The sequence below is a fragment of the Corvus brachyrhynchos genome, unplaced genomic scaffold (genome assembly GCF_000691975.1).
Source record: "Corvus brachyrhynchos isolate BGI_N302 unplaced genomic scaffold, ASM69197v1 scaffold1, whole genome shotgun sequence".
Classification (NCBI taxonomy): Eukaryota; Metazoa; Chordata; class Aves; order Passeriformes; family Corvidae; genus Corvus; species Corvus brachyrhynchos.
The window spans coordinates 4,325,116-4,330,632 of NW_008237222.1; the positions used below are offsets into that span (position 1 = coordinate 4,325,116).

Genomic DNA, 5,517 nt, shown 5'->3' on the forward strand with positions numbered 1-5,517 from the left:
GGAGCCGCCCGGCGCCGCGCCCTCCTGCGCTGGGAACGGCGCCAGCGCTGAGCGGGAGCGCGCGGGTCCGAAGTTTACGCTTTAAAAGCCACGAAATTCACCACAAAGTACTTTGTAGGGGTGCTTCCAGATGCGCCGCGTAAACCCCTTAGCGCAGGTCAAAGAACTAAGAGGGGAAACTTGGAGCAAAGCGAGCGGCACAACCTGTTGCGCGCCCTCTTGGAATGAACCGGGAGCAGGTGCCCGTGGCGCTCCCGCCGCCAGGGCTGGTCCAGCGGGGCCGGGCCGGGCTGGCTGAGCCCGCGGAACAGACCGCCCTTCTGCCAGAGCGCCCGGGGTGCCAGCTATTTTCCTGCGGGGCAGAATTTACCCAATCTTCAGTCAGGAAAATAAATAATGCCAGGTAATCTGGATGATTGCTGCTTTACTTATCCCAGGCTCAGAACTTGAAGAGAAATAATTTCGTCATGAAGCTGACCAGTTTAAGGCACGGTGTCACATAATGGGGTTTTGTTGTGCCAGGATTTCCGTTTGACAGTTTGCTCTGTTTTTCACAGATGCAATTTTTTATCTCCGGTATTTATCAGCCTGTGCATCAGCCACATTTTAGTGCATTCTGACTATTTCTTGTTCGATCATACTGAACTCAAAAAATATATTTTGCATCTTGCACAGTCAGACACGACATATCTGAAATTCTGGTTATTATTAAACACCTACCTTCGATACGTATTTTTGTTAAGGGGATGGGTGCATGTGTGTTTGTGCATCGGCTGAGGGAGAGACATCTGTTGTTGTGCCTGAGGCACTAGAGCAGTTTGCAAGCAAACTATTACTAAATGATAGACACTGGTGTTCATTGTAGAGGCCTGTTTGTCCCACTAAAGATCGGGTTTAATGATCTGCTTCATGCGATCGTTTTTTTAGGCAGCCCTGTAGACAAGGACGGATAACTCCCACTTGCTACGCTGGTACATGTAAATTGCAACTTGTTTACGAGCAAAAAACAACTTAGTATTTGAAAAATATATAGACCTATTCACAGAAGACAGAATAAAGATGGAAGAATGCTTTCCCACTTTTCACAACTTGGATACAACTCGTTTGTAGGACAAACAGACTCCTGAAAAGAAGCGACAGCTGCATAGTCCGATCCAGGTGTTGCCAGTAGAAAGAATTGAAAGGGAGGGCGCATCATGGAGCACAGTTATAAAACCCAAACTTCTTACCCAGGAAACTTTCCTGGGGATGCTGTTAGCTGCCAAATGCTCACGCGTTATTCAAGGTGCCTGCCTGCGCTACAGGAAATATTTGGCCCCGGGCAGTATGGGGGCGGGTGCTGGAGGTGCAGCGGCGGTAGCCGGACGGGCAGGGGCTGGGAATGGGGTTGGAATGCGGGTGCCGCCGCCTCGGCCACGGCGGGCGGGGGGCGCGCGCCCTCTGGCGGCGGAGGCGCGGGAAGCGGCTGCGCGCTCTCGTCGGATGCCGAAAGCAAAGCAGCAGTGGGAAATAATACTTTCCTTGCTTTGAAATGCGCTGGGAGCACTGATGCAGTCTGGAAAATACTGACAAACTGCTTCAACACGCATGGGGCAAGGGGCACGCGGTGTTGTGAAAGGCGGCAGGCCGGGGGGACGCACGCTGGGAAAGGCTGAGTAGCTGCGAGTCTCCCCCAACCACCCGAGCCTCACGCTGCGGGCGGCAGAGCCCGGCTGCCCCGGGCAGGAACAAGCCCAGGCTTGCCCGGAGCTCCGCTGAGAGCAGCCCTGGACGCGGGGCTGCGGAGGGCACGCTGCCCGACTTGGGCAAAATACATACTCTGGTTCTGAGCCCCCAAAATGCTTGTGGAAGGGTTTCCCGTCGGTAATTCCGTGTCGTACCTGTCAAACCCAGCTGGGTGTGTGCTGCTTCCTCCACGTCCTCTCCAAACTATGCCTTAGCATTTATAGCGAGAGCACTTTTATTCACACACCTTGTGTTCCACCAAAGATGTGTCTTGTAAAAACCTCACCTTCCTACTACAGGTCAAGTTCTCATTTCTGATGGGACCTAAGCTGCCGCCTTCCCACAGCAGATAAAATAAAACAAATACCAACGGATATACCCAAGAAAGTCCAGATCCAGACATGTACTAGCAGAAAACTTGTAGTATTTAAGTTTAATGTGATTTGCAACAATTTTGTTTTGACACCATTTCACATGGTCAGCTTTTAACTAAGAACATAATTATCAAAGAATTAAGAAGCACCAGAACTGTGATTTAAGACACATACATAGACACAAGCTACTAACGACACCAGTGTGTTTAATGCCTCCGTTATCATCATGTGTATTTTTAAAGCTGTTTTCACAGCCACAAAGTGCTTGATTTTCAACAACACAGACTACAGAAGGAACTTTCTAAGCTCAAACATTTCTAAATGTTCCTTTAGGCTGACTGTAAATTGCATGATTCCCCCCCCTCAGGCTGTCCCCTAGCAACGAGTACAACCATCAACAAAGCTCTACCATTCATCTGCTGTCTGAAGTGTAAGCTGCTGAGGGATGGGAATAACGGAATTCATGAAGTCACAATACAAGAGTTAAACTCATGGTAATCAGGAAAGAGCTTTTTCTCCTCCTTTGCTTGGGACTGCTGTTAAGCAGCTTTTTTGTAAATATGACTTGACTGTTCATCAACCAACTTCTCAGCTATGGAGCATGTTTGCTTTAAGTAGACTCTGGAGCTGTAAACAATGGGTGCCAGGAGAAAAAGAAGGTGGTCAGAAGATAGCTTTGCTCCTCGCAATATTTGATTCTGAAATGCTGTTTCCAATATTGTTCATTTTTAGACAAAGGTGGTAAAGAAACAATGTTAGAGAAATTTGAATGAGAGTAAAAAGAAACAAACCCATATGTGCTACCAAACCACAAACAAAACCCCAGAAGTATTTGCTAATGTGCATTGAATCAATCTGAATGCGGAGGCAGGGGGGGATGCCGATGATTAACAGTCTGTGGCTGGTATCTGAAACATTCAGAGACAAACTCTCAGAAAAAACTAGCATTAACCTTTGGCACATATTTGTTCAGTGCTGAAATTTAAGTCAGCTGCTGAGGCTCCTGAGAAGACCAACATGATAGAGAATCTAAAATACAAGGAGACGGAGTTTGGGCAGAGTATCTCATAAACCTCTGAGTCCATAGAAAATAAATAGAGAGTCAAATACACAAGGCAAACAATAGAGTTAATACTCAGCAAAAGATATGGGGAGGAGATGAAGGCGCACCAGCGGTTTATGGCTCTTTGCATGAACTTGAAAGCAAGGGAGGAAGACTCACATCCCAGGCAAACACAAAATGATGACATAACCACGTTGACTTGAACCCTTCAGAGAGGCAGTGAGTGTCACAGCAGTGGAAGAATGCTCAGGGGCCTGCAAGAAGAGAGAATAAATTAATTTCAGTTAGATTCATAACCACAAGAGGTGTTAGAAGCAAAGGCTGGTCCTGGTGATCTAATGCAGTGAGTTCAGGAGATACAGTAGGGTGGGAACCTCATGTCCAGCATATTGAGAAAGATGTCCTCTGAAGCGGCAGCAGCAGCAAGGGGAAGGTGTCTTCTTGAAGATTTTGAAGCCACAATAGGTCCTGGTCTGTTGAGAAGGTGATTACTGAAGAGAATAATTGTGTAAAGGCTTGGGCACCTTATCCAAAGACTTGCGTTCCCATCAGGGCAGGGAACACCCAAGGCAGAAGATTGCTGTGTATGTTTCTCAGTTTCTTTGTCAGGAGGTAAAAGAACAACTACATCAGCAGCACTAACTGGGAATCATGAGACAAGTAAAAAAACTAGTAGGACCACACTAGGAACTGTTACTGACTGCTTTAAAGGAAAAATAGGGAAGTATAGAATGCATAGAAAGAGGTAAAATGTATCAAATAGAACGTGTTTTGATTGTTTTATTAATATGAAAAATATTTCAAATCATAAGTATCAATTCCTTTCAATTGTAACTAGCAAATGTCCTTATAAAAACAGAATGTGATTTTGAAGGTCCAAAACTTTAGGGAATTTTCATTTTTCAGACTGCTGTTTTGACATTTGAGTTATACAAGAGTATATCAAAATCCATATTGATGACACTGGGCCTGAGGTAAAAATAATAGGCAAGCACAGCCAAAAGTTTTAGAAGCAGCTTTGGGAAATACTTAGGCTGTTCAGAGTTGAAGAAAAGTAAAAATTCACATGCAAGGAAAACACTCCAGGGAGAAGTTAACAAAGCTTCAGCAGGGAAGTGGATGGCAGTACGGATGGGACCACCACCTCTGATACCTACCAAGGACAGAGCCATTTCTTGGAACAGTGAGCAACATGGGAATGAGGAAACTTGTGTCCCCGCTATCTGCTCAAATAGCACCCCAAATTCACTTCTGCGTGCAAGAGTCGAACAGATGTGGGAAGATGAATTTGAGGAACTAATGAAAGATTCCAGTTTTGAGGGGTTGTGACAGAAGGCACAAAACTAAGGTTGTCCAGTGATAAAGAGTCCCTTTTTTAATTGCCTTTTTCCCAGCAGTCCACAGGGTTTCATTTCAGCTTTCAATTGTTCTAATAATTTATATAAAACCCCCACAAGATTCATACGCCAGTAAATGTGATTGCAACTAGAGCAACATCAAATCAAATCTACAAGCTCATCAGGTAACCAGCCACTGATGAAAAATTATAGGACCATAGAACAGAACCACAGAATAAAACCACAGAATATCATGGGTTGGAAGGGACCTACAAAGGTTGAGTCCAGCTCCTGCTTCTGTACAAGACAACCCCAAAATACAGTAAGTTATACCTCCCTCACATGAATTAAATTATGGCTCTGATTGAGGGTAGGCATTATAGACCCTCCCACAGAAGGTTTTCCTGTATCTACAGCATGCCCACATGCCCTGCCTCCTTTCTGAACTGAACTATGAACTATATATTCCTTCATTTCTTCTGGACGCCAGAAAGTGGAGAACATGCACATGGACAACTTATCTGGAAAAACTTAAGCTGTGGCAACTTCTCTTCTTTGAATGCTTGCCTGGTTTTACACTGGGTGACCCATCTCATCTCCTTTCACAGCTGTTGAGGTTTGACAGTCCCAATGCCAGGCACCCACGAGAGCCGCTCGTTTGCCCTCCCCTGCCACAGCTGGGCAGAGGAGGGGAAAGGAAAAAAAAAAACAACCAAACACTTCATGAGTGAGATAAGGACCGGGAGAAATATTCCAAGGGCGAAACAGGCTCAGCTTAAGTTGGGAAGTGAATTTATTACTAACAGAACCAGAGGAGGATAATGAGAAGTAAAAGAAGCCATTAGAACACCTTTTTCCCCCAGCCCCTCCCTCCTTCCCACCGACAGCGCAGGGAGACAGGGCCTGGGGGTTTGGTCAGTCCATCACCGGGATTTCCTTCCGCTGCTCCAGGAGAGGAGTCTTCCCCTGTGAGGCCGTGGGGTCCCTCCCATGGGAGACAGTTCTCCTGAACTTCCCT

The 5,517-nt window shown here is 46.1% G+C and overlaps 1 long non-coding RNA gene across 1 annotated transcript in view; it reads right to left on the minus strand.

Annotated features, from left to right (window-relative positions):
• Positions 1 to 2,132: 2,132 nt before the first annotated feature.
• LOC108445389 overlaps positions 2,133 to 5,517 on the minus strand; it is a 7,275-nt gene continuing 3,890 nt past the window's right edge. Inside the window, exon 2 of the long non-coding RNA XR_001860218.1 lies at positions 2,133 to 3,416. This is a non-coding gene — a long non-coding RNA (uncharacterized LOC108445389). The remainder of the gene's footprint in view (positions 3,417 to 5,517) is intronic.